The sequence below is a fragment of the Pteropus alecto genome, unplaced genomic scaffold (assembly GCF_000325575.1).
Source record: "Pteropus alecto unplaced genomic scaffold, ASM32557v1 scaffold3, whole genome shotgun sequence".
NCBI classification, from domain to species: Eukaryota; Metazoa; Chordata; class Mammalia; order Chiroptera; family Pteropodidae; genus Pteropus; species Pteropus alecto.
In genome coordinates this window covers 38766131-38776165 of record NW_006442484.1, presented here as the reverse complement: position 1 = coordinate 38776165, position 10035 = coordinate 38766131, and the positions used below count along the sequence as shown (strand labels likewise).

Sequence of the window (10035 nt, the reverse complement as noted above, 5' to 3'; positions counted from 1 at the left end):
GTAAAAATAGGTAAGAACAAGAAATCTGAATCCCTAAATCACCCTTAATTTTCTCTACTTATACAAGCAGCCACTTCATATCTGAGATAACCAGCATTACTGGTCATAAAATCTTTCACTTCGCACACTTGCCTCAAGGATGCCTGATTCTCATACAGACCCAACCTCACCACCTTGCATAGCCTCCAGGACTGTAACGAGATTTTTATCCTATCATAGCCCAACTGGAGAAGTAAAAGACCTGCTCTGGGCAAAAATAGCCATTAGTCAAAAGAATGGCAGAAACTTGTTAAGGTAAGTATTAACAAGGTGAACATGCCTGGGGAAAGGGAAATACCCAGACCCTCCAGGAATTATTAGAGGTTGTCTCTGAACTGAAGCTAATTCAAACCTCCCACTAAGTGGACCCAAACCTCCACTATGATTCACTCCAATGTCAGAATGAGTAGCATTGGAAGTCAGTTAAAAGACAAAGATGTGGTCTGAGTCATCTGATAAGACAGCCAGTGGAATCATGGATGCACAATGCAGTTCTTTTCATTGGTCCTAGAATATATACTTAGTAACTAGAAGAATCCCTAGATTTGTTCCTGTGCAATGAGGGTCATTATGGTGGATGTGTCAAGTGGAAGCCATTAAGTCACATCTGCACTGAGGTAGTAAATTAAAAACAATACTTTATCCCAGGAGATTGACAGAAATTAATACTATTATCAAATAGTACCTGGAAAATTTATCAGTAATAATTCCTATTGCATTTCCATTAATTTACTTTTCTAGCTAATTAATACAAAAGCCAGACAGGCCTTTCAAAATGAATGATTGGATATCATTGCAAATTTAATCAAGTAGTTTTACCAATAACAGCTCTGATGGAGAAACAGAGTGTTTAGTGGATATAACCAATATATCCTGACACAGGTATGTTGCTTTCTTTTTTTTTTTTTAATTGTTTTAAATTTATTTTTTGGCGAGACAACCCTTGGTTGACCTCACAGATTACAAGGACCTTGTCAGTTTACAATCCCTTATTTTTTTTTTTTATATTTTATGCCTACAGCACCTGGTCTTCCTAGGTGGTCTCGCATCCAAGTACTAACCAGACCCAACCCTGCTTAGCTTCTGAGATCAGACAGGATCGGGCTTGTTCAGGGTAGCATGGCCGTAGACTAAGTTGCTTTCTTTAGACTTTCTATCAACAAAGATAATCATGTCAGAAACAGTGGAACATCTTGCCTCTCTTACATCAAGATACCTCAACTCTTCTGCTTTTGGTCATACTGTCATCTAGAGGGACCCTGACTATCCTGTTTTTCCTCAGAATATCAGGCTGGTTCATTATTATATTGATGACATTATGCTGATTGGCCTGATGGCAGGATGAAACAAACCCTCTAGACGCCTTCTTTGGTAAGACAATGCAAGAGGATATGAGACTGACAGGTCTGTGCAATATCTAGGAAAAAGGGATATGTTGGAATATTCCTTCTAAAGTGAGAGGCAATTTACACCATACCCTATGAGGAAAGAAGCACATTTGTTTGCATTCTTAAGATAATACATACCATATTGGGGACTACATTTCTGACCTATTTACCAGCCAGTTTAGCATAGAGTCTGATGGAGAAAGAACTCCATAGCAGGCCCAGACTACAGTACAAATTGCCCCCCACCATTCAGGCCTTATTACCTGCCATGCCCTGGTAAGATGCTTGTGGGAAAGATGCTGTATGAAGCATCTGGCAAGCTATGAAATCAGAAAGTGGGGTTTTGGATTAAGGACATGACCTCTTCAGCACAGCTCTTGGATTGCTGCTGTAACCTGGTAGAGTTCAGCCCTGGCATTAAGTGATGAATTCGAATGAACTGTTCTTCAATGGCCTGGGTATTATCTGATCACTGAATGATAAGGTTAGCATGAGCAGCAACATCCCATGCTTAAATGAGAATATTTGTTGAAAGAATGAATAAATGTTACTTTTTATCATTTTTCAAACATTTCGTTTCCCTTTTATATTACTTTGTTCTGATTAATACATTTCTTTAACTGAAAGGAAATAAGGTAAAAGGAAAACATTAAGAATACTTTCTGAATAGTGTTGAGACATTCTTAAATATTAATTCATATGGTACTGAAATAAAGAGTCTAATGACCCAACAAAAGCAGATGGTGATCCAAAAAATAACTGAGTTGCTCCATGCACCTTTTGCTATGCATTCTCTTCCTTTCAGTAACAAATAACTGCATGTACAGAATTACCATATCTGACATCCATTTATTCATTCAGATAGATAGATAGATAAATAGATAGATAGGTAGGTAGACAGATGATAGATATAGCGTGAATCATAAACAATACAGCAGATTTTAAATGTTTCTATAATGTTGGACGTATATGGTAAAGGAAATGCTTAAAATTTCACTGATTAAATATCTTTATCTCTAAATAGGGGTAGCTTAAGTTAATAATTCTAAAGGAAGATAAGATACATTAATGTTACTCATAAACTTAGTGAGTTTTGTCCAAATTAAATTTTTTCTTAAAAATAAAACAAAAGTTTAAGTGTTTACTCTCTTTATGATGATTAATTGGATTAATGATGCTTAGCAAATTTTAACAATATTTAAAATTATTTAATGGAATCCAAAGTGATTTAACAACCTAAGTGTTCTGTCAACCATGAAAAAAAGATGTTAAATGATTCTAAGTTAATAAGCTTTCGATGCTTAACCAGTCTTATCTAGTCTTTTGAGCCTAAAAACATAACAAGAATTTTTAAATTTTTAGATATTCTCAGCTTGGTTTGAAAGGGCTAAATACACTAAGACTCATTTAATGAGGCTTTACTAAGTTTAATGGAGCTTCAAAATTTTAATGAAGTTTGTTTTAATGAGATATAAGACCCCCCTTCCAATTTAAGATTATGAAGATTTTTCTTAATATCTGGAAAGTACCTTCATTCCTAAGGCAATAATGACTGTAATGAAAATCTATTGATAAATCAAGACGACTTCTAAAGGATGCAATATACTTTTTGGACTGGAGGGAAAGGGCAAATCAGGGAACTGAAATTGTGAGTATTCCAATAAAACAGCAGGTAATATAATAGATGTTTATAATTTAAAGGGGACTTTTCTTTCATTCAACTTGATCACCTACCCAAGGCAGAATCTCTCTGTATACTATCCATGAAATACTGTCACTTAGCTGTAACCCTGAACGACCCTGTAGTCAGTTTACCACTGTACTCTACAAAGTATCACGATGGACTTTTGACTGACCATTTATGGTCAACTAATTATTTTACATTGAGATACAAAATGATATGAAGCCAGCTTGATTCAACTATCATTTGAATATTGACACCAGCAGTTATCTACTGTATTTATACACGTAGGTAGTAATAAAACATAATACTTAAGAACATGTGTTCTAGATTTACACTGAGTTTATATTGAAGCAACAATACTTGTTAACTGTGAAACCTTTTAAGGAGATCATTTAAATCTCTCTGAGCCTTGAGGACTCAAGAGGAGTTAGATATCTTCACGGAATTGTTATGTGGCAGAGTGTGGACTACTGGTGAATCTGGATAAGGAATATTCAGAAATTCTCTTCTCTGTTCTTATACCTGCTGAATATTAGAGAGTATTTCAAAATAAAAAAGCAAAGCAAATACAATACAAATAAAATGCAACTCTATGAACATCAGAATGGTGTTTTTCTCTGGTTTTAGTCTATTCTGTCAATCTCTACTTTTAATCAAAGTGTTTCATCCATTTAAATTTAACGTAATTACATGATTGATTTTATCAACTATCTTGTTATGTTTTCTATTGTCCCCTCTGTTCTGTGTTCTTTTGACCCTTTTTTCTGCCTGTTTAGATTAATTATTTTCAATTTTTTTTTTTTTGGCATTTCATTTTACTCCCTCCATTGTTTACACGCATATCTCTTTGTTTTAATGTTTTAGTGGTTGCTCTAAGGATTAAAATAGTATCCTTAATTTATTACAATCTTTCTTGAATTAATATTATACCAATTTAGGTATAATATAAGGTGGTTACAAAAGTAATCTTCCATGTTACTCCTGTGTTATCCTTTGTGCCAGTTATGATGCAATTTATCACTGTATTATAAACCTCACAACAAAATGTTATTGTTTGTGCTTTAAACAGAAAATTGCATTTTAAAGAAATTAGAAAAAGTATTTTATATGTATTTATTTACTATTTACATAGTGTTCTTCAATCATTCCTATAGATCTACCTTTCTAACTTGTATTATTTGTTTAGACTGAAGGACTGCCTCTAGCATTTCTTATAGCACAGAACTATTGGCCTCCAGTTCTATTGCTTTTGTTTATCTGAAAATGTCTATCTCATCTTTACTTTAGAAGAATGTTTATGCTGGATATATAAATCTAAGTTTATAGTTGCCTTTTTGCTTTTGTTTTTGGGAATCTTTTTGTTCTTAAGATTTTTCTTTTCTTTTGTTTTCTTAAAAAAAAAAAAAAACACTGATGTCATTCCATAAGCACTGGCATGCTTTGCTCATAAATGAGAAATCAGTCAACATATTTAACTTTGTTTCCCTATATCTAAAGTGGGTTTCTTCCCCCTCTGGGTGCTTTCAGGATTTATGAGGAATTTTTAGCAGTATTACTATGATGGGCTTATGTGTGATTTTCTTGCATTTCTTTTTGGGATTTGCTGAACATCTTAGATTTGTAGATTGATGTCTTTCATGAAATTTGGAATCTGTTGAAGCATTATTTCTTTATATATTTTCTGCCCTTTGAATATTTTGTTGCTTCTCTCCTCAGAAATACCAACGTGATTGCTTGACATTAGACTGTTTTGTTTTGTTCTCTTGTTTTTCATTCTTATCTTTACTGCACTTCTCTCAGCAAAACTGGTAATGATGATCAGCAGTAGAGACAGTTATTTGGCCAAGCAAAATATTCTTCCATTTAAATATCTTCAGGACTACAATCATTCATGCCTGACTGACCCTACCTTGACCAACTTAGCTGGCCTCTCCTCAATAAGTCAATGTCTTATGGTTTGGGGCAGACTTTCTCCTGTTTGGGGCTTAATGCTCATATCAGCCATTCCTCCCTGTGGGGATCAGTTCATCAAAACTTTCTTGCACACATTGCTCTCCAATAGTCCGTTAGATAAGTATGATTTTTCTATTTCATCTAGGTTTCTTTTCTGTTACTACAGGAATAATGGTTGTCTATATCTTTTTACATTCTAACCAAAAATGAAATCCTCAGTTACCTGGTTCTACTGAAGTTGTAATTCATTACCTTCTCTTTTGATCTCTTTGTTCTTCTATTTAGTTCTTTACTGATATTACAATCAAGTTGATGGGAATCCTTTACATTACTTTTAAGTCATACCATCTTGGCTAATATTAAACTTGTACTTAACCACCCTTATTTAGATAAGGTTATGCTGTTGAAACAGAGACCAGAAAATCATGTTTTGGCTTACTGTTATTGTGATCTTAACCAAACAAAAATATTTTAAAGAAAATATATCTTTCATAGAAATGTTCTTAATAAAGCCAGAGATTAATTTTTCTTTAAAATAACTTAAAGTATTTATTTTAATAACATTCTCATGTACTGTCAAAGATTGAACTCATGATCTTCAGCCTACTTTTTCCTTTTATTAAAAACAATGTCAACAATTGCCAATATTCAATCTTCTAGTATATTGCCCAATGGCTATAATATCTAAATGATTACCAACAGTGATGTTACACTCACACCTTCAATGTCTAATTTTTTCAGTGTTCTTCAAGGTGTAATTATCTTAATAATTTGTGCAATTACCTTAATAATCTGTACATACTTCTTTCTAAGGAAGCAAATAACCTAAAACAAACAAAAAAGTAGTAGTTGTGTGTTCTCTTTCTTTTTCTCCCTCTTTTTTATCTTATTTGATAATTTTATATATTTATATCAAACAAAAATTTTTTCTTGTTCTTGATTTGAATATAGTCTTAAAAGCATTCACCATTTCTTAACATCTTCTTTATAGTCTATAGCTTTTCACTCTATTCTTGTGGGATATTTATATTTTATTATGGTTATTAAGCACAATTTCCTTAGGCAAATGTATCAGCTCACTCAGACTTTGGCCAACTATACTAAAAATATTTCTTACATCATTTAAAATTTGAGCACATCAAAAAGCCTTGCATGTCGTCCCAGATACTTTTCCTTTTCTTAGCTGAAATCTCTTGGATTTGAAACACTTAAATTTGATTTTTACAATTTATTATTGATTTGAATTATGTTAACATTTGGGAAGGACCATGTGCTCCTATCTACCTTTTTTATTTAATTTAATGCTTTTTTGATGAAGTTATTGGTTCTCCTAAAAAACATGTTCTTTGTCTTTTCTAGGACCAAATAATTCTGGAATCCTAGGCCAAGGTTTTGAAAATCAAATCCTATTCATAAGCTATTTATGTATTTATTTAATCTTTCAAACATCATACCTTTCTCCATAAAAAAGATGAAAATGTAATTAATTATATCCCTTTTGTCCTTGATTATTATCTATGAAAATGTAAATTGTGGTAATTAGCTCTAATTTACAAAAGCTCTTTATTAAGCACAATTTCCTTAGGCAAATGTAGCAGCTCACTCAGACTTTGGCCAACTATACTAAAAATATTTCACTCAACTGTATTTTTTTGCTGCATTGGTATCCTAGTCTGTTACCAAAATAAAATATTGTTATCAAAATATAAATAAATTTTGCCTTATACTAACACTTTCAAAGAAACTACCATGAGATGTTAGGTTTAGAACAGTGAAAGATATCAAATGAGAAAGAGATCAGAGAATTCTACCAAATAACCATTTGATCATATGATCTGGTCTAAGCTCAGAGCCCTCAAACCAGCACCCAAACCTGTACCTGACATCTTCATCTTAATCCCTTGAGCAGAATTATATTTCAAATAATTAATTATTTCAAATAATTAATTTTTTACTCTTATGCTCTTTATAAACCCTTAGGAGCCCTGTCAGTCATGGAAGACTAACAGATTAAGTAAGTGCTTACAGAATTAGTTTTTCCATTTCAAAATTTAAAATAGAACCAGGGCTGGAGAAAAGTAGGAGAGATTAGGATGGTAAAGTAATTTGTAGATCAGAGTTCTCGAAGTAGGACATAAACAGATCTTTCTATTATGAGGCCTACAGAGTTCATTGGCAAAGATTCAACACTCACCATGCCTGAAAATGTGGACTCTCCACTAACCCCTTACTCTTACTCTTGAACTACCCACTATCCAACAGTCTTCTTAAAAACTTTCCAAAATGAAATGAGGGACTAAGGTGGGAACATGATTTCTTTTTAAAGGTTTTTTTTTTACCCCCTTGACCTAGATAGCATTAAACTATTTCAATAAGTGATTTCCTAATAATCCAGAACAATACTAGACACTGATTATAATGTACTTTTTTGTAGTTTCCTTAAGCTTTCTTGTGCTTGGATTTTTTCGAGCTTTTGGATTTGTTGGTTTAAAGTTCTCACCAAATTTGTAAAATTTTTGACCATTATTTCTTCAAATATTTTTTCTACTCTCTTCTCTTTTGAGATTTAATTACATGACAGGCCACTTTAATTAGTCTCACAGCTCTTAGGTCCTTTTTTCATATTTTTTTTTTTCCTCTAATTTTTTTTCCTCTAATTTTCATTTTGGATAGTTTCTACTGTACTTGTCAACTAAGAAATTTTTAGTTTTCATTTCTACAAGTTTTCATAGAAACTTTTTTTTATAGATTCAATATTGCTATTAAACTTGTTCAAGTTTTTTCCAGCTTCTTGGACATATGGAACAGAGTTTATAATAACCTTGTTAATATGCTTGTTATAAATTCTATCATGTGTTAGTTCTGGACATGTTTCTCTTGTTTTTTGTCTTTATTATGAGTCATATTTGTCTGCTCTTTGGCATGCCTGGTAATTTTTGACTGGAAGCCAGACACTGTGAATTTTACCTTTTTGGGTGCTCTATATATTCATAAGCCCTATATATTCTTGAGTTTTTCTGGGAAACTCTTAATAACTCTTTGATCTTTTCAAGACATACTCTTAAAATTTATTATCTGGAACCAAAACAGCATTAATCTAGGGCTAATATTCCCTATCATTGAAGCAATACCCCACTAGCGAGGCAATACTCAACGTCCAACGAAATATAATGTTTTTTGGATTATGAAAAGACTAACTCTTCCAGGCCCTATGCAAGCTCTCTGGATTGTTTCCTTTGTTTCAGATGATTGTTTTTCTGACCTCAGGTTGTTTCTACTAAGCTGAACACTTCACTGAGACCCTCTGAAAATCTCCAGAGTACCTTCTTTGCGTAACTCTTTCCTCTCCAGAAATTTGTCTTGTGACATATGACCACGTTGGTCTCCCTAGGTTCTAAGCTCCATCACCTCAGCTCAGAAAGTTCACTAGGATCCTCCTTGGGTTCCTATCCCTGTGCTGCATCCTAGAAAGTCATAGGGAGTTAGTTAAGCAATTACAGGACTCACTTCATTTTCCTCCTTTTCTCAGAGCTTAGGGATCACTGCCCTGTGTTGCCTGGTATCCAATAACTAAGGAGTAAATATAAAAAATGTGTTGCCTGTGAGTTTGTATTTTATTTTGAAACCATCCCATATTTACAGTACATAATCACTTAAAAAGAACAAAAACTATCTTGTGAACCATTTATATTTAAAATCTTAGAAACAAGAAACTGATAAGACATTTTACAAAGAAATTAGGCTTGATGTTTTATAAATGTAATAGTTTTCATAGTGTTTCATAACCATTTCAAGTGAATAGTTCTAAAGTGAGGTAGCAATCCAGCAGTAAAAAAATAATTTTTTTCTGGATGGCCTTTGCTACTTTTAATGGTTTAAAATTTTAGCAGAAAGTCTTTATATTTTCAAACAGAATAAATTCCAGAGATACTTTAAAAATAATAATATAGTACTAATTAAAGTGTGGTCAGAGAGCTTTAACTTAAGTCTAATTGAAAAATAACTGAAAACTCACTTGAATTGCTTTTTGCATATATCATTTTAAGTTGTAACTCCTGTGAATTATGCTTAAGCTTTTGAGTATTGGATAATGGCAAATTTATACATTTTTAAATGAAATATACAAAGTCACATATAAACCAACATAAATACTATTAAATTCAGTCTTTTAGAAAGCAATTAGAAGCCCATACTTTGTACAGAGTGAGTAACAATACTGGGTATTAAAATTATGAATGAATGGAAGATAATTCTGTCTTGGTGATGTGAATTTAATTGAACTGCCTGTCAGACTCAGTTCAACTCTTATAAATAAAGTATTCTTTAAATATTAGGAACAAAATTTATTCATATTATGAAAACATAGAATAATGCTTTTACTATATTTTTCATTTGTAAGCATATTTCTCAAGCAGAAATTATCTGTTTTTAAGGGAGATGAACTTACATAGCATCATAATGTTTGTTACAATATTACATACTAATCAATTAATTTATATTCTAACAGCTCAACTTTCAGTCTCATTCAATTTGCTGTACAATGAAGTTCTTAAATTTCTCTCCTATGCCTCTTTTTTCAAAGTAATAAATCTCAAAAGTAGTCAAATTAAGTTTTCTATGTTTTTAACACCCTATTTGCAAACTGTTATCTTGTGGTGTTGTGTACAAAGAATACACTAGAAGCAGAAGGGAAAACATTAAAAGAGAACACCAATAAAATTAATTCTCCCAAGACATAGAAACTAAGACCAATAAATCTACAATGAAGTTATTAAAATAGTTAGCAACCATTGCTCTCTTATTCTCTATCACTTTCTGCCTTTCCGGATAGTGTTTATGCCATTTCAACAATACCACTTCCTCAGACCCAGATTTCCATATCACTTTTGAGACTCACAAACATAACATGTCCCTAGAAGTAGTCCAACAGTTTAAGCTCAGCTATGTAATATACTCTAACGCTCCAGATTT

General features: G+C 32.4%; 1 pseudogene; it reads right to left on the bottom strand.

The window, feature by feature from the left end:
- Nucleotides 1-1051: 1051 nt before the first annotated feature.
- LOC112470556 lies at nucleotides 1052-1170 on the bottom strand (annotated as a pseudogene).
- Nucleotides 1171-10035: the final 8865 nt, after the last annotated feature.